General features: G+C 39.1%; 1 long non-coding RNA gene across 1 annotated transcript in view; it reads left to right on the forward strand.

Annotated features, from left to right (window-relative positions):
* LOC134761722 (uncharacterized) overlaps positions 1-26444 on the forward strand; it is a 70561-nt gene that overhangs the window by 24484 nt on the left and 19633 nt on the right. The window contains exon 2 of the long non-coding RNA XR_010140786.1: positions 17481-17576. This is a non-coding gene — a long non-coding RNA (uncharacterized LOC134761722). The remainder of the gene's footprint in view (positions 1-17480; positions 17577-26444) is intronic.

Consider the following 26444-nt stretch of genomic DNA (forward strand, 5'->3'; position numbering starts at 1 on the left):
AGTTGTTGGTTAAACATTTTAAAATAAAAAAAAAAAAACCAAAATCACTCATCAGTTGAAGAAATAGTCTAAAACAAGGACTGTGGAAAATGAACAACTGCCACAGAGAAAGCGACGCTCTGCGCCCTCCCCTCCTACTCCGTGCTTGCCTCCAGACTTCCTAAGAAACAGGGAGCAAGGAGTGCTCCAGGCACAGATGCAGCTTCCCCTGGCCAGCACCCATCGAGATCCTGTCCTGCCTCTCGCCCTGCCCTCTCAGACCCTCCTGACCAGTGTAGGGAAAAGCCTGAGGGACTCTTAGTCATTCTGTTTTTGGAATGTGGAATTGAGAGCTAGCTGGTCCCAAGCACACAGCCCTCTGAGCCTTCTCACTGGGGCCTCACGTTGTTTTCTAGCCGAACAGCGCACAGGAATTTTTAAGCCCCCCGTCCTCTATCACAAAGCCTGTGATTCCTTTAAAGAACTGCAAAGCAAAGCACCTTTCCAGTTAAAAAGCCCAAACTGAAATGAACTGCTTTGCTTCTTAAGGGGAGGAGACAAGAGAGAGCTTCTTTTTCCTTGATGATTTGGCCATGGTCACAGTCGTCTCCTTGCTGGAGTCTTTGCTGCTCTGGCTAAAATACGCTGACAGCACTGCCCTCTATGGGATGGGTATCCAAATGCAGACCGTTCGAAAGCCCCTAGCAGAGGCTCACTACGCCTGCCAACTGCATATTTCCCTGATGTGGTAGATCCACCCTTCCACTCCCTGTCAATTCCTGCCATGCTCAATCACATGGGCTCTCCTCCTGGATCCCTTTCTAAGTGGGGCAAGATGAGCTCTACTCACGTCCTTTCTGCTGTTTCCCCGTGAGCACACAGGAGGCACAGACCTTCAGGACATGCCAGTGCCACTATGCAGATGCAAGCGGCCCCACTGACATCCCCTCTTGGTACCCTGCTCTCTCTCTTATGTTCATTTCCTTTTCTAATTAGGCAGAGTCAGGCAAGCCAGTCCTCCACCTGAATAGACATCCAATTGGAGCATAGGCCAGTCATTCCTTGTTGCAAATACTCCCAAGCTGCTTCAGTAATTCTTTTGGAGCTGCCCCACTTGACTTTGAAGAGGAAAGTGCATGACCACCTCACCAGACAAAAAGACACACACAAAATTATTCTTACTCTAAATCTAAATAACCTACAAAGCCAACAATCTCAATACTTCCCCCTTCCTCTGCTTACACAGACTCTGAAGGAAGGAGCATTGGGATGGTGCCTGGCCATGGGGGTGAGGATTCTGTCACCTCTTACTAAGTCTTGGGATAAGGTGTCTAGTCTCAGGGATTGACTCTTTGTCTCATTAGGCTCATTAGGGGACCTTAGTGCTTACTTTTTTTTTAATTTCAGCATTGGAGCTTTAGGTAAATTTCAGGAAAAAAAGTTGGAAAAAGTTTCAAATATCTTATAAATAGAAACATACCTATACACAGCCCCAGAAAGAGTTCTGAAGCTATACATCAAAGTGTTAACATTTCCATAGTAAAATATGAGTTTTATAATTTTTTGCCTCTTTGTGGCCTACATGTTTTAATTTTTCTATCCAAAACCTGTTTTGGTTTTATAATGAAGTGGATACACAAACATTATTTTTATTAAAAAAAAAAAGTATTCATCCCGAAAGGTAAAAGGATAAATAAGTTGTAGTATATCTATCCAATCAAATACCACTAAGTAATAAAATGGAGCAAATTGCTAATAGAAGCAATAACATAAATCAATCAAAATATATTATGCTGAGAAAAAAATCTGACACAAAGGAGTTCATCGTTTGTATGACTTTATTTACATGAGATTCTAGTCCAGATAAAGCTCATCTATAGTGATACAAATCAGATCAGTGATTGCATAGATGGGAGGGTCAGGAAGACTGACTGCAAGCGGGTCAAGGAAGATTTCTGGGGTAATGGAAATGTTCATGTCTTTATTGTGGTTAATTGGGGTAGACACTTGTCTAAACTCATTAAATTGTATACTTAAAATTGAGTGCATTTTTTAAATTTTACTTTAAGTTCTGGGATACATGTGCAGAATGTGCAGGTTTGTTACATAGGTATACATGTGCCGTGGTGGTTTGCTGCACCTATCAATCCATCACCAGGTTTTAAGCCCCACATGCATCAGGTATTTGTCCTAATGTTCTCCCTCCACTTTCCCCCACCCTCTGACAGGCCCCGGTGTGTGATGTTCCCCTCCCTGTGTCCATGTGCTCTCATTGTTTACCTCCCACTTATGAGTGAGAACATGCGGTGTTTGGTTTTCTGCTCTTGTGTTAGTTTGCTGAGAATGATGGCTTCCAGCTTCGTCTATGTCCCTGCAAAAGACATGATCATTCTTTTTTATGGCTTCATAGTATTCCATGGTGTATATGTGCTACATTTTCTTTATCCAGTCTATCATTGATGGACATTTGGGTTGGTTTCAAGTCTTTGCTGTTGTACATAGTGCTGCAATAAACATATGTGTGCATATGTCTTTATAGTAGAATGATTTATAATCCTTTGGGTATACACCCAGTAATGGGATTGCTGGGTCAAATGGTATGAGTGCATTTTAACATATGTAAATTACACTTCAGTAAAGTTGATGTTTAGAAAAAGTTTTGGTTTTGTTTTATTTTTGGAAAATCAGTGAGATTTCAGAGCTAGAACTATGAAACTCTTAGAAGAAAACATGGGATAAATCTTTATCATCTTAGCTTTGGCAATATTTTCTTAGATATGACATCAAAAGCATAAGGAACAAAAGAAGGATAGGTAAGTTGGATTTCATCTAAATTAAAAATTTTATGCATTGAAGGATACTATCAAGAGAGGGAAAAGACAATCCATAGAATGGAAGAAAATATTTGTGAATTATATATATGATAGTGTCTGTTATTCAGAATACGTAAAGAGCATTTACAACTCAATAACAAAAAGTCAAACCAGCCAATTAAAAAGTGGTCAAAAAACTTGAAAAGACATTTTACCAAAGAAGTTATCCAAATGGCCAACAAGCACATGAAAAGGCATTCAAAATCGTTAGTCATTAGGGAAATGCAAATCGAAACCGCAATGAGCTACCATTTCACACACATTAGGATGGCTGTATGAGTACAAAAAGGAAAACAAGTATTGGGGAGGATGTAGAGAGACTGGAACTCTCATACATTGCTGGTAGAAATGTAAAATGGCGCAGCTGCTGTGGAAAAGCTTAGTGATTCTTCAAAAAGTTAAATATAAAATTACCACAAGACACACGCAATTTCATTCCTGGGTATATGCACAAAAGAACTGAAAGCAGAAGTTCAAGCCAAAACTTGTACACAAATGTTCACAGCATATTATCTACAAAAGCCAAAAGGTGGAAACAATTCAACTGTTCATCAACAGATTAACAGAGACAAAATGTGGTATATTCATACAATGGAATATTATTCAGCCATAAAAAGTGGAGTTCCAATCCATGCTACAACATGAATGAAGCTTGCAGACACCATGCAAAATGAAAGAAGCCAGATACGAAAGGCCAAATATTGTGTGATTTCATTTATATGAAACATCTAGACTAGATAAATCCATAGAGACTGGATGCAGACTGGTGGCTGCCAAAGGCTGGGGGGCAGGGGAGTGACTACTTAATGCACAAGGAGTTTTTTGGAGAGTTGATGAAAATGTTCTGGTGATAGTGGTAACATCTGTACAACACTGTGAAGGTACTTAATGCCACCGAATTGTGCACTTTAAAAGGTTTGCATTAAAAGTGCACCTTGTGATTAAAATGGTAAATTTCAAGTTAGGTGTATTTTATCACAACAAAAAAATAGCCAAATGTTACAGTGAAACTATCACATATGTTTCACCCCTCCTGTTATCATGTGAAAGAACTTCCTCGGCGTTATACTGCTGGCTTCCCAGGCTTGGTTCAGTCCCTTCCTGAGGAAGGTGTTTCTCAGGGCACTCTCCACCATGGACCTGCTCCTGCTCAGCACGCCCTGTGACTGGCTAAGTTGGCCTCATTTGGGGAGAAGTCTCAGCAAGACCATTCGTCCTATATCTAAACCATGTCACCCAGACTCGTTTTTATTGATAACAAAGCTAGCACGTTGGTCTCGTCTGGATTCTTCATCTGTCTGTCTACATTTCCGATGTTAAGTTGAAGTTGGGTGGGAAGAGGAATATTCTTTATTGAAATCTCCCCCTGAGCACTCTTCCTTGGCACTCAAACCCCAGGAGACAGAGAGTTTTAAACCATAATGCATGGCCACAATTAACCTCTAAACTGCTTAAAGTATGTGCAAGGAAACCCTCACCTGGGCCATTTAAAAAGGATCAAGCCAGAAAAAAAAAAAAAAAGAACATCTATCTTTGAGCACTGAAACTTCCTGGGGTCCAAGATAAACTTATAAAATGTGGTTTGTATAATCAAATACGTCAGGCTACTCCAAGTGATTTATTAATTATAAACTAGTTAAAACTATAGAGACATTTAGAAAAAAACATTTTAATCTCCTTATCATTCTGTGTTTTTCTTCTTTCTCTCTCTCTATTTTCCTCCTTTACAATGTGTCACCCTTATTTGAAGAGTATGACTTCAGGGTCTTAATATAGGACTGTGAAGGCAAAATAGCATTTAGAATTGAGAAATAAGTTATCTGCTTTTTTGCAGAGAATTGCTAAAATGAAAAGAAAACAAACAAAAATAAGTTCTTCTTAATAAATCAGTAAATATGGTATCACACTTCTAATGTTGAAAATTTCTTATTGGAATTCACCAGTGTATTGCAAAACAAACCAAAAAACAAAAAGAAAAAGAAAAAACACTCACATTTTATAAAACTATTATCTGATTGGATGCTTTTAAAATTCTTAGTTTCACACCAAATGGCCTATAGAAAACTTGAAAAGAAATCATATGAATAGTGTAAAGAAGAGTTAAAGTGTTCCCTTATCTTCATGGGAAGATAAGATTTGAAGAAAGAAAAGTATGATTGTCAATAAAATAAATGCCTTGAAACATCTGAAGAGCTTTTGCTGAGGGAATAATGTACTATAGTCTTTGTTTCTTTGGTCATCATTATTTAATTTCTCCTAGAAAAGCAATGACTGCTTTACACAGAATCACTAAATATAAGAGTGAATTCTCAACAGTGGCTGGAGAGTTTGAGAACAGATGGTTGGTGTCAGAGGGACATCACATTCTGATGGCTTGGTGCAGGCTTGTTGAAGGCATGGAAGAAGCAGATTGGTTGACTTCCTTTCTGTCCTCTAATTCTGTTAAGAATGTTACCAGCTGCTAAAGGGGTGCCCAGTGGGCTGAAAGAAGAGAGTTAAGAAGGCAGCCCAACTGCCCCCAGAAAATTTTATTTTGTTTTCTTATAATAACAATTCTGGTTGCTATGACTATGTTCTTTACACCTGGGGATTTTTAGGACTCCTATCTGTAATCCACATGAGCTCTAATTTTATATTCTATAGTGAACTGTGCCCTCTTTCTAAGACAGGACTGTGATTCCACATTCTTGTTGTAGATACAATGTGTATGAAAGTGTTAGTAACAAATGGGCCATACACACTGATACCAATCGGATTCTCATGCCTCACATTAAGTATGACAAGCTGTGTCCCTAGACCTCACTGAAATAAAAGTGGAAAAACCCAAATTAATATGGTTAGGAAAGATATAATTTGTCCCTGTACAAGTTATTTTTTTAAGAACCATAATGTCTATCAAAATTAGTGATGACCATAGCCTTCTGTGCAGGAATTCCTCTTCTAAGTATTTATCCTGGAGAATAATCCATATGTTTATACAACAGGGTTTATTGAAGTATTATCTGTTACTCTGATGAATTGACAGCAAACTTAACAAAATGAAATGGTAAATTTTCTGTGGTATAGTCATCCCATAAAATATTACACAATAATGGCTTCACGCGGTGGCTCACGCCTGTAATCCCAACACACTGGGAGGCTGAGGTGGGTGGATCACCTAAGGTCAAGAGTTCGAGACCAGCCTGACCAATATCGTGAAACACCATCTTTACCAAAAATATAAAAATTAGCTGGGCATGGTGGCGTGCACCTGTAGTCCCAGTTACTCAGGAGGCTGAGACAGAATTCCTTGAACCCGGGAGGCAGAGTTTGCAGTGAGCCGAGATCGCGCCACTGTTCTCCAGCCTGGGTGACAGAGCGAGACTCCCTCTCAAAATAAACAAACAAAAATTACACAATAATGATAAAGATGGAGGTAGAGCTACATATTTGGACATAAAAGATATCTTAGATATATTGCTAAATGAAAAAGCAAGTTTCACAAAGACATGAAGAGCATGATTCCACTTGTGTAAAAAACAGAAAATAAAACCCAACTATATAGCAAGATTCAGACTTAAGAATGTTTGAAAACTCCCAATGTGCCCATCACTGTAACAATGACTTTATATATGCTACCTCATTGGAAACCCACAATTGCTTCTTAGAAAGTAAACTATTATTATCCACATTAGAGATGAAAAAAGTGAGGCACAGAGGTTAAGTAATATACCTCCAAGGAGAATAATGTAAGTAAGTGAAAATACATAGAAAGAGTCCAAGACAGGGCTTGGTGCGGTGGCTCACACCTGTAATCCAAGCACTTTGGGAGGCTGAGGCGGGTGGATCATGCAGTCAGGAGTTCAAGACCAGCCTGGCCAAGCTGGTGAAACCTCATCTGTACTAAAAATACAAAAAAATTAGCTGGGCACGGTGGCAGGCACCTGTAATCCCAGCTACCCAGGAGGCTGAGGCAGGAGAATCACTTGAATCCAGAGGGCTGAGGTTGCAGTGAGCCGAGATCGTACCATTACACTCCAGCCTGGGTGACAGAGTGAGACTCCATCTCAAAAAAAAAAAAAAAACCACTTTGGGAGGCCGAGATGGGCAGATCACCTGGTCGGGAGTTCGAGACTAACCTGACCAACATGGTGAAACTCTGTTTCTACTAAAAATACAAAAAATTAGCTGGGTATGGTGGTGCATGCCTGTAATCCCAGCTACTCAGGAGGCCGAGGCAGGAGAATCGCTTGAACCCAGGAGGCGGAGGTTGTGGTGAGCCGAGATCGCACCATTGCACTCCAGCCTGGGCAAAAAGAGCGAAAACTCCATCTAAAAAAAAAAAAAAAAAAGAAAAAGAAAAAGTCCAAGACAGGCTATATCAGTCGATTCTTGCACTGCTATAAAGAACTACCTGAGACTGGGTAATTTATAAAGAAAATGGGTTTAATTGGATCATGGTTCTGCAGGCTCTCCAAGAAGCATGGCTGGGGGCCTCAGGAAACTTACAGTCATGGCAGAAAGTGAAAGCAGGCACCTCATATGGCCAGAGCAGGAGGAAGAGAGAGAAGAAGGAGGTGCTATGCACCTTTGACAACCAGATCTCATGAGAATTTGCTCACTATTATGAGAGCAGCAGGAGGGACCTCTGCCCCCATGATCCAATCACTTCCTACGAAACTCCTCTTCCAACATTGGGGATTACAGTTTGACATGAGATTTGGGTGAAGACACAAATCCAAACAATCTCATTTGTATACAGACAACTGATAATAGAATTTTCTTCCGGAGAGAGAATGGGATTGGATAGGATTCGGTGGTGGCTGTATTCTATATATGTATATGTATTGATGGCTTACACAACAAATATTTCTCACAGTTCTGGAGGCTGGGAGGTCTCAGATCAAGGTGCCAGCAGATTTGGTGTCTGGTGAAGGCCCTCTTCCTGTCTTGTAGCTGTCTTCTTGCTATGTGCTCATTGGTCTTTCCTTGGTGTATGTGTATGGGGAGAGAGAGGGCTCTGATTTCTTCCTCTTCTAATAACAACACTAATCTCAACATGGGGACTCCATCCTCAAGATCTCATCTGAACCTATTAAATCCAAAATGCCCTGCCTGCAAATATCATCAATTACATTAGGGATTAGGCCTTCAACATGAATTTGAGGGGAGGTAAACATTTTAGTCTACAACCTCACACACAATTTACTTTCTTTAAAGTAAGAAGAAATAAAAATAGAAAGAAACAAATAGAAAGAAACAAATAAAAAGAAAAATGACTATTGACTGAGCAGGTAGCTCATGCCTATAATCCCAGCACTTTGGGAGGCTGAATTGAGCTGGTTGCTTGAGCCCAGGAGTTCGAGACCAGCCTAGGCAACCTAGCAAGAACCGATCTCTACAAAACAAAACAAAACAAAACACTCACAAAAATTAGCTGAGCATGGTGTCACACTCTTGTGGTCCCAGCTACTCAAAAGGCTGAGGTAGAATGATTGCTTGAGCCCAGATGATGAAGGTTGCAGTGAGCCATGATCATACCACTGCACTCCAGCCTGGGTGACAGAGCAAAACTCTGTCTCAAAAAATAAATTTTAAAAAAGTGACTATTCTTCTGTGTTTTAATTTTCCATTGGCCCGAAAGTTTCCTTTTGATCCATGTCTACAATACTCTCCTAAAACTCTGTTAGAATCTTTTGGCCATATCTTTTGGCCAACTCTTGCTTCCTCTGGTCACACTAGCCTCAGCAATGGTGAAAAGTTAAGGATCCACTAACAGTCACGGGGATAGCACAAATATTACTCTGCTCCCCCAGGCTCTGACAAAAAGATGTGAGGAATTCAAAGACCGGGAATAAACTCATTGATCTGGCATTTTCAGGCCCCACTTTGCAGAGTCACTGAGACTCCCCTCAAGTCTACGTCATTTCCCTGGCAGAGTCCTTGGTAGCCCACAGAAATGGTCCTTTATGGCTGTCTTACTTCCCTGCCTGAACTAAGCCATGTTATCCTGCACGCCATGACTTCGTTCAACATTCCCCTAGTGACTCTCATTGGTTCCAAGTCTACAGATCATCAATGAAAGAATTCTCTCTGCTACCAGTGTTGACCTTTTAAATTTTCCTGGTGTATGCATGCAGGCTATTCAAAGGATATTGTAGCACCTTCTATTGCAATAGCCCTGCTCTGGAGCACATTGTGTCAAATTCTCTCCAGAAGAACCAAGGACATTTTAAAGAAACTAACTAAAGTGTTTCCTTTATGCTCACCTCTAACCAGGATTCAAATGCAGCATCCACAAAACGAACCTAGGGATTATTCTACCCTGAGGTGTTTTCCCTGTTTACTTGGGCACTCTGCTCTCAAGTTAGGGGAAGACTTTGTCAACTTTATTTAGGAGTCTATATTTGAGTGTCCAAGAACCCCACCTTAATTTCTTTTCATTAATTCTCCAAGAAGGCCTATCAGAGCCACATACGGAATTATCCCGATAAATGACTTTGGATCCCAAGTTTCCAGAATTGGATGTGCCAATTAGGCTTCCCACTCTTCTTGGTCTCCTGATGCCTATACAACACTTTCCTAAGCATCAAGTTGAGAAAACAGGAAATGGTCTGGAATGTGTGTGTTCCTTAATCTCTTGAATGATTTTTAAAATTGGGATGCATTTTTTTAATTATACAGTTAATCTTGACAGAGAAAAAATTTAGAAAAACACATTTATGAATGTAAACCCAAAATAAAAACATAAGTCCCCCAACCAACTGAATGCACTCCCTCTTGGCTAAAGGGACTGCAAAGAAACCTGAAAAACTGCATTCCAGGCTGTGATGGGAAGGGAAGGGAGAATGAACACACCTTGTTATACCCCCTGCCTTTTGGAGTTTAGGCACAACTGACCAGCATTGACCAGCATGATCTGTCAGATCATAAGATTGACAGAATGGACTCTGTGGCAATAAGGTATCAAATTCCAACCTGACTGACATGACAGATAGCAGACTCTGAAGGAAATACTAATATTTTATCTCAAATATATTTCTTTGACATGTTTTGAAATGGCTCTGCAAAGCCAACTTTCATGAAGGAAATTTGTATCTAGAGAATCTCCATTAATGCAGCCAGGGCTTTCCTGGATTTAGGAGAGTCTAACAGCTTTTAAGATTCAAACAGAAACATTTGCCGTTATTTATTCTCTCTGAGAATAAGAGAATAACACCTTAGTCTTTTAGACTAAGAGTCTAACACCTTTTAAGCTTCAAACAGAAACATTTGTTATTTATTCTCTCTAAAGTTACTACCTGGAGGCTTCATCTACATAACTAAAACTTTGGCCTTCACAACCCCCTTATCTTAACTCAAACACTCCCTTTTACTGGCTTCAGCCTTTAGACAAAGCTTAATTCTTTCAATCAATTGCCAACCATAAAATGTTTGAATCCACCTATGACCTGTGTATTAGTCTGTTCCCACATTGCTACAAAGAACTACCTGAGATTGGATAATTTATTAAGAAAAGAAGTTTAATTGACTCACAGTTCTGCAAGCTGTACAGGAAGCATTGCTGGGAGGCCTCAGGAAACTTACAATCATGATGGAAGTTGAAGGGGAAGCAAGCACATCTTACCATGATGGAACAGGAGAGAGAGAGAAAGTAAAGTGCTACACACTTTAAACAACCAGAGCTCATGAGAACTCCGTCACTAGAAAAGCAAGCGGGAAGTCCGCCCCCATGATTCAATCACTTCCCACCAGGCCCCTTCTTCAACACGTGGGGTTTACAATTCAACATGAGATATGGGTGGAAACACAGAGCCAAACCATATCAGCCTGTAAGCCCCCACTTCAAGATATCTTGTCTTTTTAGGTTGAACCAATGTACACCTTCCATGTATTGATTTATGATTTTACCTACAATTCCTGTCTCCCTACAATGTATAAAAGCAAACTGTAATCCGACCACCTTGGGCACACTTTCTTAGGACGTCTTGAGACAGTTTCCAGGGCCATGGCCCCTCATATTGAATCGGAATAAAACTCTTTAGCTATTTTACAGAGTTTGTTTTTTTTTTGTCAACATACAAATATTCCATGAAGATAAAAAACAGTATTTTTGCCTTCTCCTACCAGTTCAAAGCTACTACCAGTTACATATATGGTACATACATGTAAACACATTAACACAGTACACACATAGGCAAATACAAAATGCTGAAATGAATTTACAAATATATGGAAAATAGGTCTATCCACAGAGTAGTAATCAATTGCATTATACTGGGCATAATGAATATGCATTTCTAGGAACAAAGATAATTTGCATTATTACTCATTTTCCACAAACATAAATAATTTTAAAATAGCCCAAAGACCAAAAAAAAAAAAAAAAAGGTAAAGATAATCTGGATGGATCCATTAGACAGAACTCCAGTAGTTTCTGGGTTCATTTTAAAGTCTTTCACAATGTTTTTCTATATTTATTTCTTTGTATATTTTAGTGTGTTAGCTCTCTTGCCTAAAAATTCCCTTAACAATGACGAGCATCTTATATCTTAGGAGCAGCTGGACAGTTGAGGGAGAAAAATAGTTATCATGTCTGATTTTAGAACACTTTTTTACAATGTTAAAGACGTGGAAATAGAAAAAAAAGAAAGGATTCCTGGGTGCCTTTCAGTGAAATGCCAAGCATTACCTAGCGAACCCTCCTCTGGGAATTATCTCATTTTATAATAATGTTCAACTTTCACTTAACTATTAGCAAATATTGTACAGGAGAAGTTAACATCTAGAAGGTTGATCATAATGGAAAGAATTCCTGTCTACAGCAATTCAAATGATTCCTGTTCATAGCTATTCAAATGAATTTGTCCAGTAGAGAATATAAGCCTTTGTAAATCACATTCTCACCTGAAGCAGTTTTAACATCTTACTGGTTCCATTATTAATTTATAGGTTAACTGAAAGTCTTTGACACATGTTCATTTTATATTTATATGAGAGTTATGATTCTAGTGCTTTGAAAACTATTCCTTTGTGATATCCTCTAATTAAACAGTTTGGAGCTATAAATATATGGCCATCTCAGGAAGCTCACTAAATATCTCAGAGCTTTCTCCTACTCCCTCTTCAAATACATTAAAACTCAGTCTAAAGAAGTCTTAGTTCAACGGATCCAGTGTTGCTTCTAAGTACCTCCTGGAGAGGTAAGTGGAGAATCTGGAAAATCCACTAGCCTATTTTCTGTTGTCCTTTCTTCTGTCGCTATGGCTCAGTATCATTCTTGAATATAATTGGTCCTGCCCAGTCTGATGCAATTTCCTGCTACCTTTGAGATGCCACTGTTGGTCTTACTCAGTAATTGCTCTGTATATAGTGAGGGTAAGGAAAAGAAGAGATCTTGGCTTCTGGTGTTAACAGTTTTTCAAACACAGTGCTGCAGCAGATCGAGGTTTGAATAGGTCACAATGGTTCTTCAGGGGAGGACAACTCCATTTCCTGCAAAACAGACTCCAAAAAACAAACAAACCATTTGCCAAAGGAGAATGTGGGTTCTGGCTCCCTGAACCCACATTCAGAGGGCCTGGGAGCATGTTCCTAAGCAGATCTTCTGGAAGAAGGTCGGTGTTCTGGGAAAGGGCCATTTGTGTATATTGAAAGTGTAGCTAGTTGAATGCCCAGTACAATTCTCTCTTACTGATATATTAAAAACTAGGAAGTCTACTGGCTGCATTTTAGGAAATTTCATCTAGAGATCTGTGACTTGTCAAGATCAGTCTGTTAGAGGTATGTGAACCAGAGCAACTCCATCTTAAACAGGAGCTGGGTAAAATGAGGCTGAAACCTACGAGGCTGCATTCCCAGACGGTTAAGGCATTGTAAGTCACGGGATGAGATAGGAGGTCAGCACAAAATACAGGTCATAAAGACCTTGCTGATAAAACAGTTTGTAGTAAAGGAGCCGGGCAAAACCCACTAAAACCAAAATGGTGATGAGAGTGATCTCTAGTCATCCTCACCGCTACACTCCCACCAGCGCCATGACAGAGTACAAATGCCATGGCAATGTCAGTAATTTACTCTATATGGTTTAACAAGGGGAGGCATAAATAATTCACCCATTGTTTAGCATATCATGAAGAAATAACTATAAAAATGGGCAACTATCAGCCCTCGAGGCTACTCTGTCTATGGAGTAGCCATTCTCTCATTCCTTTACTTTCTTAACAAACTTGCTTTCACTTTGCACTGTGGACTTGCCCTGAATTATTTCTTGTGCAAGATCCAAGAACCCTCTCTTGGGGTCTGGATCAGGACCCTTTTCCTGTAACATCTTTCTGGTGACCACAGAAGGGACTATACTGTGGAAAACCCAGACCCAAAGGCTAACTTTGGGTAAGTGGTGGGGTCCAGTAACATCTTTCTCGTGAACCACAAAAGGGACAATACTGAGGAGACCTCCTGTCCCAAAGGAAATAGACTGCAGCACTGATTGGATGACTTTGGGTAAGTGGTGGGGTACCCATGTAAAGAACGGGATTGGGTTAGAGGCCCAAATTGGGGGAGTTAGAGTTCTCTCATAAGACAGAGTAGGTTAGAGGCCCCCCTTAATAAAAGGCAAGGACGCTTGACCAACCTTGGGTTAGAGGCCCTACTTGGGAGGATTAGAGTCCCTTCTAAGATTTAGGAGGTTAGAGGCTCCTCTTGGGTAAAGTCCCCCTTGGCTAAGAACAGGTTTGCCACTATGGGGGGTTAACTGCTATTCTCTTTGGATTAATCTTCCTTGCACTCTTTGCTGATGGCTGTGGGTGACAGAGTTAAGCATGTACAGGATCGTGGGATATGGGGAGTTTTTTCCTCCCTAAAAGGGGAAACTTGAGAGCTGATGGGACTGCAGGAAAAGATCCCTTTGCTACTGACAAGGAGCTGCCTGAAGTTTTCACTGTCAGCTTCAATGAGTAGGTCTTTTCTCTGGCCTCCCTAAGCTCTTCACCTTCCCCACCCTGCCACAGGAAGTACCTTCCTTCTCTACTTTTCCTTCCCTGTATTTTCCTCTTGCCCAGAGGCCATGTGTTGAAACTCCAAGTCAAAGGTTGGATTAAAGATGACAGGGCCCATCTGGGGGCAAATTTAAGCCTTGACAGTTTAATATTGGGTGCTAAGCAGAGTGGATAATGTCTATGTTTCATCATACATATTTTGTTCTGACCATAATGAAAAAAATAATTTTCCTTTATGATGTGGCTTGGCCCACAGGGTGATGGTTTCGCAAGCCCAGTCACTAGGGCCACCCAGGGAAAGGGAACCCAGAAGCCTGGCATGCCAGCAAAAGGGTAAAATTTCTTACCAGTCAGGTTTCTGGTTTCTCTCTCTCTGTGCAAATGGTTGAACGAATGGGAAAAAAAAATCAGTGTTTATCTCCTCTGTAAAAGTTGGGATTAATGCGAAAAAGAATTCTAAGGCTAGTCTTAAGCTGGTGTGTTTTGTGCTATGAATTCCTTTTTCTGTGTCAAGGGGTACTTTAGGATAAAACACGAGCTTAGAGTACCTGTAAGCCCGCTTTTCAAGATGACCTAGCAAGCTGGTCAGTAACAAACTTGGTTGCAGATCCCTGAAACAAACAAAAAAACTGGATGAAGTCTCCACCTTGTTTTATGTCCTTGGGAGCTTGACCTTTTAACCATGTGGCAGTACTTTCTCTAGGTCTCTGCCTTCCAAGGAGCAGGAATTTTAGGGTTCCAGTCATAGTTAACTATAAAAATCACATTAAATAGTTAACAGCCTTTTCAAGCTCAAAATTAACTACTCTAGACTACTTCTGGGAAAGAAAATGGAGACTGCCCTGTGCTGTAGTTTGGTAGCTAAAGTTTTGCACTTTCACAGTGGTGGTTTGGGTTCGATTCCTCACCCAGGAATTAAGTTATTTCTGGTTTCATATATACATGACCTTGTCTACTCTCTTCTCCTCCTTGGACTGTCTTAAATTTTCCTTTCTCTAAGCATCTGGGAGATTACCTTTGATAAAGTTCAAAAACCACAAATACTGGCTGTTTGGCATAAGAAATTCTAAAAGAACTTTTATTAAAGAGTGCTATGGTTAAAAATCAGTTTAATTAAAAGCAGATATTCAAGCTCTTAGAGCCTGGGCTCCTTGGGAAAAACAGGAGGCACCAGAGACTCCTTTCCTTGCCCTGTTTTTCCAAGGGCTCCACCCTAAAGCCAGTAATCCAATTAAGAAACTTAAAAACTAACAAATAAAAAAACTTGCAATTACTGCAGTAATCTTCTGTCTTTCTGTGTAGCTATATATGTGTTGTGGGTAATGTTTATATAAAAGGGCTCTAATTAATTGGCTTAAACAAAAATAAGCACTTAAATATCTTGAAAGCAAAATAAAAACTGTAATACCTTTTAGTTCATGTAACTTTAGTAATCTTTGGGAAATAAAAACAGCTTCAAAAAGTATTGATAAAAATATTTAGACTAAATTATGTAGGTCAGATATTAAGTTTGCTAAATGCTTTAAGGTCATAAACTGCCTCTTTAGCTTTTAAAAAAATTTACCTACCTTAAAGCCGTTAGATTCTAGATAAGGTCTGGGGACATGTGGAATTAGCCATGCCCCCTAGCTATACAAGAAGATTACAAAGAAAGAGATTTTATATAAGAAAGGATCTTGTATGGTGAATTCTTATCCTAAAGTAAAATGACGGGTTGTTTAAATGGAGAGATGCTTAGGGCAAGTCAGAAAGTCCAAGAATGTCTCAGACGGTCTGTGTAAGTCATGAAAAGATTTGTGAAAGGGAATTTATGCAAGAAACGTTATACAATTCAAAGATTGTTAGGCCTCCTAAATGCTTCATGAAATGCCACTATGACTCTTACTGAACAACTTGACTGCTTTACAGCAATGATAAGGCCTGTGGACATGTGGAGTTAGCCACACCCCTTAGCTATGCTGGAGACTCAGCTCTTATCTGCACTTTTGCCTGGTGTATCCTAGGTTAGGCTCCACACCTAGTACACAATTAAAATCTCGAATTTACCAAAGTTTTCACCAAAAATAAAAGTTGCTAAGGGTTAACATTATAATATGTAAGTGAAACTACTAAAGAAACAATTTTACATGGAAGGTGTGTAAAGAAAGTAAAATGTGTTTTTGGTGAAAGATTATAAGAAGTCATGGAAATGTGGATTTTTTTCTGCCTAAATTGTTAAAGGATTGTTTTAAGTAAGAAAAAATATCTAAAGGTTTAAACAAGTTGTGGAAGGTTTATAAAAATTAATTGTAAGAGATTCTGTATGTGAACATATTGGCTAAAGTTAAAGGGGTATTATTCATTTTTTCTGAGAATTAGACATTAGAATAAAAGCACAATAGGGCCAGGAGTGGTGGCTTATGCCTGTAATCCCAGCACTTTGGGAGGCTGAGGTGGGTGGATCACCTAAGGTCAGGAGTTCAAGACTAGCCTGACCAATATGGTGAAACCCCATCTTTACTAAAAAATACAAAAATTACCTGGGCGTGGTGGTGTGCACCTGTAGTCCCAGCTACTTGGGAGGCTGAGACAGGAGACTCGCTTGAACCCAGGAGGGGGAGGTTGCAGTGAGCTTAGATTGCACCACTGCACTCCAGCCTGGGGTGACAGAGTGAGACTTCATCTCAAAAAAAAAGCACAATAGATTTTTCTTAGAGCAGTGATCTGCTCTTTCACACACACAAAAATGTAAATGGTTATAAAAGGTTTATAAGAATCATAACTTATGGTTAAACATTAAAATTGGGTAAATATGTCCATAAGGTTTTATTGAAAATTGTGTTTAACATTAATAGTACATTAACGTATAGGTGAAATTATGCTTATTTGGTATAAGGGTCATACAGCAAGCATTATCAAATGTAAAATGGTGTTTTGCTTTCTTTGGGCTATATTTGCATAAATATGTTATTGGTATATGTTTTAAAGTTTTAGGAAACTCCTATAATTCTAATGACTTAGTGTATGTTATTAATAATTATAATTGTTATGTACAATTTTGTGCGCCACAGAAGTAACCAAATTTCCTTATCAATTGTGGCTTTAATAGTGGCTGTCCTAAAACTTTTTATCATCCACAGACAATTGTTGCCTTCTTTCAATTCCCTTTAGAAGGTGGTTTATAATCAACTATAGAACTCTAGCAGGTGTTCTTAAATGCAGGTTTCTAATAACTTTGGAAATTGTAACATTAGAATAGAGGAAACAACTGTCAGAACTCTCATGAAGAGCTGGAATGTTCATGAATACCAAACAGGAGTTAACTGAATTAACTGAACCAATCAAAAACTGAAGTAATCTTTTTAACTTTGCTTAAAACGCTGCTGATCCTTTGTTTTGTTTTTCAGGGTCAAGGAAACTTTTCTTTTGAGCTATTTACAGCTTTTAGCAATTGAGTAAAGTATACTCCTGTGAACAAAATTTGGAGCATATTTGTTCCTCTCTACCTGATTCCTCCAAAATTTGGAAACTATTTTTGCGTATTCTTAATTTATGGCAATATAGTTACTTGCATAAATGCAATAAGAATCTGTTTTCTTTTGTAACAGGACACAATTGGAGAAATTGGTTATTTTACCAATGCTTTAACTAAAATGGTGTGTTTTCCTTTAAGGAATCAAACTTGACTTTTAAAGCCAACAAAAGCCCCTTGGAGAATTGGCCTCAGACCTTGTCTGCAACAGTCCCTGCACAGGGTTTCTGAGCTGTGGTAAGTAAAGAATGTGACTTTCTGACAGGTCCAGGAGCCCCAAGTTATCTTGAGTCCACAAGGGGAAAGGAATTTACTCAACTCGTGGGTGTTTGAGGGTACAAACCCATGGCTGAGCTTGGTTTTAAAAAGTCTTATGTAAGATTCCTTCCATAAAACAGAGTTCCATCAAAGCCCATTTAAAAAGATCCTATGTGAAAATAAGTATTATTGATACACTTAATACAAATAACCAGGCCAAATATAATAAAGCAAATCAATCTTACCATGATTTGTCTTTAGTAAAAATGGAAAACTGGAGAGAAAAATATTGTGTTTCAAGAACTATGGTACACTTATTAAATTCTAGTCTCATTTGTTGTTTTTAAGTTTGTTTCTGCAATTTAGGCTAATGCTGCTTATTCCTGTGAACCAATAAGTTCTTTTTGTAGGAACACAGGACAAGCTTACTGAATGTTTTCTTAAATTAAACACTTATTAATCTTCCAGATATCACCTTTTGTTGAAACTCAGGAGTTATGAATGGACCTTACCATACTGATGCTTTCTCACTGAACTCATCCCTTCCCTGAATGCAAGAGACACTCATAGTTAGGCAGGAATATCATTGCCTCTGTTCAGCCTGAAGAAGTTACAGAAGATAGATCTTTGTCTCTCTGCAACCCTTAGGATTAAGGGTTCTCTTACAAAAGGGAGGGAGTAAATGTGAGAGGCATGTGAACCAGAGAAAATCTATCTTAAACAGGAGCTGGGTAAAATGAGGCTGAAACCTACAAGGCTGCATTCCTGGACAGTTAAGGAATTCTAAGTCACAGGAAGAGATAGGAGATCAGCACAAAATACAGGTTATAAAGACCTTGCTGATAAAACAGCTTGCAGTAAAGGAGCTGGCCAAAACCCACCAAAACCTAAATGGCGATGAGAGTGACCACTGGTCATCCAGACTGCTACACTCCCACCAGCACCATGACAGTTTACAAACGCCATGGCAATGTCAGGAATTTACATTCTATTATCTAAAAAGGGGAGGCCTGAATAATCCATCCCTTGTTTAGCAAATCATCATAAAAATGGGCAACCATCTGCCCTTGGGGCTGCTCTGCCTATGGAGTAGTCATTCATTCATTCTTTTACTTTCTTAATAAACTTGCTTTCACTTTGCACTGTGGACTCGCCCTGAATTCTTTTTTGTGCAAGATCCAAGAACTGTCTCTTGGTGTCTGGATTGGGACCCCTTTCCTTTAACAAGTCTTGTGTGTCCTTTCTTCTCAATTCAGCCTGGCTTTCCCCATGAGAATAAAGTGTTTAGACAAATGTGATGTTCACATCTTAGCTAATTTCCTTTATCCTGATAAAAGAATTAAATATGTGACTGGAAATTCCTGATTCTATTTAAAAATCTCATTACTGTCTGTCTCATTGTTTTAAAAATATTTTTAAAGAAGCAAATCTTAGGATGATAATTGCCCATTCACATGATTATTTATATCTCTTCTAGCATCACAACTAAACTTGTTTTCTTTTCCTGGTGCCTTTTTTCCCCTCCTGCTTCTTTATTGCTCTTATTCTCATTGCCAATGTTTCATTTTCTCACCAGTGCCCCTCCAATGAAAGGAGCCCTTCATATTTTACTCCAAATAACTTCTCTGTCCTTAGCCCCCTAGAGACCTTCTTCATGTTCTCTGTAGTTAACCTTTTCTTAACTTTGGCAGTTCTATAAGCCCTCAAAAGAGCTCTTGAGAATCTCTCTTTTTGAGGTTATTACCTGGTAATCAATGTCACTGCCTTGCATTGTAAAAGGCATAAATTCTATGAGCATCTTTATAAACTCTTAATCATTTTGGCAATAAGCAACTATAACTTCTCACTATCTTCTAAACTACACATTTTCTCTTTAGAAAAAGAAAAAAATGTTTCTGGGATATTAGATGGCTGGATGCTTTGCTTTGCTAACTCTTACCATTTGGTTATTTATTGGAAAATATTTATCAAGTGCTGCCTATGTGTCAGGTACTGGTGTCAATACTTAGAATAGAAAAAGGGGAATTTACTAGCTCTGGCTGCTAGGAGCTCCTGATCTAGTGGCTGCAGCAAATACATAAGCAAATGTAAGATAGTGAGATTGTCAGAGATTTTTGAACCACAACAACTCCATTTTGAGTGAAGGCTAGAGAAATGAGGTTGAGACTTGTTGGGCTGCATTCTCAGAAAGTTAGGCCTTCCTGGCCTCTAGATGTTTGTGGTTAAGGGAAAAAACTAATAATATTTACTAAACAGACCAGACTTGAGAGTGTCCAGATATTCTGATATCTGGATAACAAAGGCATTCCTAATTTTGCTTTAAATATAATAATATAAATTATCGCAAAATATAATAATTAAGACAAGTAATCCTTTATCACAAACCCTTGTAACAGAGCACATCTCCTCATATATACAAACATTGTATTTAGGGTGGATGCCTTCCTCCTCTTACTTTAGGGAACATCCTGCTCTGTCTATGGAGTAGCTGTCCTTTCACCACTTTACTTTCTTAATAACCTTGCTTTTATTTGCACTGCAGACTTGCCCTGAATTCTTTCTTGTGTGAGATCCAAGAACCCTCTCTTGAGGTCTGGATCAGGACCCCTTTCCTGTAACAAGATTACTAATAGAATTAGAGAAAAATCATCTGACAACACCATAAATGCCTTCTGTTGAGAGACTGGAGATGAAAGAGTGCACAGAAAGGAAAAGAATGTCATCATATTCCCACAAAATACTTGAACAAAGTTTTGAGAAATGACTAGGAGTTCTCCAGGCAGGGCACACAGCTGGGGGTGAGGCATACAAGGAAGAAAAAGCAGCAAGTGGGAAGGTAAGGAGACCTGGAGAACCCTGGCGTTCTGAGAAAGCCACAGTTGGCTGTAATAGAGACTCTGTTTGGGGGCATAAGAGGAGACGAGGGTGGAAAGGTACTCAGGAGTCAGAGAACAAAACTTAACAGATGATGTGTTTGAGCTTCCCTTTTGCCTGTTGAAAGTTTGCTGAAAAATCATCTGATAAAAGGCAGATTAATAAGGGGAAAGGCATATGAATTTATTAGTCTGCAGAGGGGAAAATCACAGAATGATTACCCAATATTCCACAGAGGCCCAGGTACTTACATAGCTAATTTAGGGGGTTGGGAAATATAGGTAATTCTATTGAGGGGCAATAAATGATTACTAGGGAAAAATAAATGGATCAGAGAATGAATATCAACTTGTAAATAGTTTGCTTTGGAAATTGAATGAGCCTGACAGCCAGACATTATCTTGTGAAAGGGACTGTTCAGGTGTGGTTACATTCTTCACCAGATGAGATAACAGAGAGGAGAAAGAAAAATAATTATTTTCCTTGGTGGGCACCTTGGGTCTTCATGTAGGTAGGAGAAAATTCTTGAAACCACCTTTGCAAAAAAAAAAAAAAAATATGATCTCAGGTGAAATATGACATAGCTAACTGCATCTTTCTTCTAACCTCACTAGCTCACTACCTTTGTTAACTTTAAAACATAGATGATAACAGTCCCTTCCCAAAACAAACCCTCTCCTTACTTGGGGACCAAAACTGTCCTTGTAGGACTAATGAAAGTCCACAAGTTTAGGATTTGGGAGGGGCCTGAATTCTGCCAAGATGTAGGTGTAGTTTAAAGATAACCAGTCATTGTTCCTAGAATTTCTTACTGTTTAATAACCATGCAGTTGGAGGTCACAAGGTTTGTAACTTCCCCAACTGCTTCTCTAGATGACATCACTGTCAGAGACATTTGAACCAGAGCAACTCCATCTTGAACAGGTGCTGGGTAAAATGAGGCTGAGACCCGCTGGGCTGTATTCCCAGGAGTTGAGGTATTCTAAGTCACAGGATGAGATACAATATACAGGTCAGTACAATATACAGGTCATAAACACCTTACTGATAAAACAGGTTGTGGTAAAGAAGCTGGCCAAAACCCACCAAAACCAAGATGGCAATGACAGTGACCTCTGGTCATCCTCACTGGTCATTGTATGCTAATTATAATGTATTAGCATGCTAAAAGACATTCTCACCAGCGCCATGACAGTTTACAGATGCCGTGGCAACATCAAACAGTTATCCTTTATGGTCTAAAATGGAACTCTCAGTTCCGGGAATTGCCCACACTTTCTGAGGAAACTCATGAATAATCCACCCCTTGTTTGGCATATAACCTAGAAGTAACGATAAGTATCTTTGGTCAAGCAGCCCAAGCTGCTGCTGTACCTATGGAGTAGCCATTCTTAATAAATTTGCTTTCACTTTATGAACTCACCCAGAATTCTTTCTCGTGCAAGATCCAAGAACCCTCACTTGGGGTCTGGATTGGAACCCCTTTCCAGTAACATCTTTCTGGTGACCACAAAGGGATGATACTGAAGAGACCTCTGACCCAAAGGAAAATTGTCTGAATGCCCCAACTGGCCAACTTTGGGTTAGTGGGGTGCACTTACACGGGTAGAGCATGGGATTGAGTTAGAGGCCCAATTTAGGAGAGCTAGAGTCTCTCCTAAGACGAAGAGCGTTAAAGGCCCCTTTTAATAAAAGGAAGGACACTTGACCAAACTTGGGTTTAAGGCCCAACTTAGGAAGATTAGAGTCCCTTCTAAAATTTCGGGGATTAGAGGCCCCTCTCAGTAAAGTCCCTCTCAGCTAAGAAAGGATTTGGCACTATGGGATGTTAACTAGTATTTTCTTTGGATTAATCTGCCTTGTACTCTTTGCTGATGACTATGGGTGATAAGATTAGGCATGTACAGGAACATAAGGCATGGGGAGCTTTTGCCTTCCCAAAAAGGGAAACCTGAGAACTATGAGACTGCTGGAAAAGATCCCCTGTGAGCGGCCACCTGAACTTTACGGTGTCGCTGCAATGGGTCTTTCTCTGGCCTCTCTGAGAATGCTTTTCTCCCTTTCTCTTCTTTGCCTTCGTTATCTTTTCTCCTACTCAGGGCGACCATCTTGCCCAGAGATCACATGTTGAAGAATGTTCTTGAAAGCTTGACCTTTTAACCGTGTGGTGGTGGTACCTTCTCTCTGCCACCGGGAGGACAGAAATTTTGGGGCTCATGTCATAGCCCTAAAAATTATCTTGAGCAGTTAAAAGCCTTTGCAAGCTCAGAATTGACTGCTCTAGGCTCCTTCTGGGAAGGACAATGGAAACTGTCTAATGGCTGTAGCTCAGTGGCTAAGGCTTTGTCTTTTCACAATGGTGGCCTGGGTTCAGGGTTCAGTTCCTGATTTAGGGAATGAGTCCTTCCTAACTGATATATGTATGACCTTCACCACCTGTTAATTCTCTTCTCATCCATGAACCATCTTGAATTTTTCTTTCTCTGAGCACCAGATTGGTTACTTTTGGTAAAATTTGAAAGCCAGAAATATTGGCCTTTTTGTCGGGCTGAAGTTGGGTAATAAGAAATTTAAAAGAATTTTTTTTTTAAGAGCCCTATGGTTAAAAGTCAGCTTAATTAAAAGCAGCTATTCAAGCTCTAACAGCCTGGAACTCCTTGGAAAAAAACAGAGAGGTGGCATAGACCCTGTTTTGGGAAAAACATCTGTTTTCCTCATGAAACCTTGAGAATTGAAAGTGGATAGATCTCTCTCAAAAATCTAAGGCTCTGATCTGTTTTGCATGCATTATCTGATGTTTTTGACTTTTGGAGATATCAGAAATTACTTTGCATTATGAAAGAACTTTGGTGTGTAATAACTACTACATAGGAAATATACTTTTGGGGATAGCTAGTGGCAATTACGGGGAAACACATGGTTTTTTGCACGTTTGGATCAGAGAAACATGCTCTTGGCCACTTGGAAGGTATGAAGATATTCCCACCCTCTCACTGAGAGATAAGACTGTCATGGGGGATCAGCTAATCACAGAATGGGCTTTGGGCTATTTTGCAATGAAATGCATGGTAAAATCATGTCACTGTCTTGTTCTGTAGCACTTCTCTTTTTGGGGATCTAGGATCTGATATAAAAATGGGACCCTTAATTTTTGGGATCTGTTTTGTCTTCCAGCTGTGCCTGCTTATTGGGCTGTAGAAACTGCATGCTTTCCTGGCCCTGTCCCTCTAAGAGCTCCACCCTGAAGCCAATAATCCAATTAAGAAACTGGCAAATGAAAAATCTTACAACTATTGGATCTTCTTCTGTCTGTCTGTGTATTTATGTGTGTTGTGTATGTGATGTTTATATATGAAAAATTTCCAATTAATTGGCTTAAAAATAATAAGTGCTTAGGTGAGGTGTGGTGGCTCATGCCTATAATCCCAACACTTTGGGAGGCTGAGGTGGGTGGATCACCTGAGGTCAGGAGTTCAAAACCAACCTGGCCAACATGATGAAACTCCATCTCTACTAAAAATACAAAATTAGCCCATGCCTGTAATCCCAGCTACTCAGGAGGCTGAGGCAAGAGAATCACCTAAGCCAAGGAGGCAGAGGTTGCAGTGAGCCGAGATTGCACCGCTAAACTCCAGCCTGGGCAACAGAGTGAGACTCCCTCTTAAAAATAAAAATAATAATCATAAGTGCTTAAATAAAATATGTGTCAGAAAAATAAAACTAATGCCTTTTAGTTCACATGCCTTTGGTAAGCTTTGGGAAGTAAAGACAGTTTTAAGAATTATTGGTAAAATAAAAATATCTTCAAAATTAAGACATTTGGTCTAAATTATGCAAGTCAGATATTAGGTTTGCTCAATGCTTTAAGGTCATAAGCTTTTGACCTTCTTTAGCTTTTGAAAACAGTTCAACTTGCCTGCTTAACAGCTAGTTAAGGCCTGAGGACATGTGGGGTTAGCCACACCCTCTAGCTATGCTGGAAAGAGTCAGACCTTATCTGCACTTCTGTCTGGTGCCCCAGGCGCCACACCTGGTACATAATTAAAATAGCTTACTATCCAGTTTTTTCACCAAAAGTAAAAGTTGCTAAGAGTTAACAGCTCAACATGTATTTGAGACTACTGAAGAAACAGTTCTATACACAGGCGTGTAAGGAAAGTAGAATGCAATTTTACCAAAAGAAGGCATGGGAATGTGGATTTCTTGCCTAAGTTTAGAGGGTTAAAGGATTGTTTAAGTGAGATAGGAAAAATCTAAAGGTTTGAACAAGTTGTTGAAGATTTATGAAAAATTAATTGTGAAAGAGATTCTGTGTGTGACTATATTGGCTAAAGTTAAATGGGTATTATTCAGTTATTCCATAAACTGAACATTGGAATAAGAGCACAACAGAGTTTTCTTAGAACATTGTTCTGCTCTTTAACAATAACAACAACAAGTTGTAAAGGGTTATAAAAGGTTTATAAGAATCTTACCTTATGGTCATTCTGATTAATATTGGATGGATTTGTCTATAAGATTTTATTAAGAATTAGGTTTGACATCAATAGTGCACTAATGCAAGGGTAAGACTGGCTTTCTCTCTTGAACAAGATTTTCATGTAATATTTTTTAAAATGAAAGATTTTTGTCTTCCTTTTTTTTTTTTTTTTTTGAGGCAGAGTCTCACTCTGCAAGCTCCACCTCCCAGGTTCACGCCATTCTCCTGCCTCAGCCTCCCGAGTAGCTGGGACTACAGGCACCTGCCACCATGCCCAGCTAATTTTTGTAGTTTTAGTAGAGATGGGGTTTCACCGTGTTAGCCAGGATGGTCTCGATTTCCTGACCTTGTGATCCGCCTCCTCAGCCTCCCAAAGTGCTGGGATTACAGGCATGAGCCACCACTCCTCACCTTGTCTTCCCTTTTGAATAAACTGTAGGAAAAAGAAAGTAAAGAAAAGAGACACATTGTTTGGAAAGCTAGGTCTCCTCTTGTAATGAGGAAAAGTTTCTGCCTTTAAAAAATTTTTGATTTATCATTTTGGCTAAATTAGTGACTTATGGTTACCTGGGATTTGATATTTGACAAACTTTCCAAAATCAAATGATAAATTATGTCTTTTTCTTACCTGATTAATCTTTTAGTTAGTAGGTCCTCTAAAGTCCAAATTGGCTTATTTGGTATAAAAATCATACAGGATGCATTGTCAAATATGAAATGGTATTTGGCTTTCTTTGGGCTTTATTTGTGTAAATATGTTAGTAGTAAATGTTCCAAAATTATGGGAAACTCTTATGATCATGATATGACTTAGTGTATGTTATTAATAGTTATAATTGTTGTGTTAAAATTGTTGTATTCCACAGAAGTAATCAAAATTGCTAGTCCATTGTAGCTTTACTAGTAGCTGTTCTAAAACTTTTTGTCATCCACAGACAACTGTTGTTTTATTTTAATCCTCTTCAAAAGGTCATTTATAATCAGCTATAGGGCTTTGACAGGTGCTGTTGAATACAGGCTTCTAATAACTTTGGAGATTGTACATTAGAATAGAGGAAAAACTTTCAGGACTCTCATGGAGAGCTGGAATGTTCATGACTATCAAGCAGAACAGGAGTTAAATGCATGATCTGAACCAATAGAAGACTGACGTAATGTTTTTGACTTTTTTTGCTTAAAACTGAGGGTCTTCAACTCAAAATACTCTTTTGTTTTTGACTTTTTTTGCTTTTTTTTTTTTGCAAAAAAAGAAAAAACACTTTTTTTGCTGATCCTTTGTTTTGTTTTTCAAAATCAAGGGAACTTTTCTTTTGAGCTATTTACAGCTTGTAGCAATTGAGTAAAGTATACTCCTGTGAACAAAATTTGGAGGATACTTGTTTCTCTCTATTGAATTTCTCCAGAATTTGGAGAAGACAAGAGTGGTAACAGTAACCTCTGGTCATCCTCACTGCTCATTGTACGATAACTATAATGCATTAGCATGCTAAAAG

This window comes from Pongo abelii, chromosome 6 (assembly GCF_028885655.2).
Source record: "Pongo abelii isolate AG06213 chromosome 6, NHGRI_mPonAbe1-v2.0_pri, whole genome shotgun sequence".
NCBI classification, from domain to species: Eukaryota; Metazoa; Chordata; class Mammalia; order Primates; family Hominidae; genus Pongo; species Pongo abelii.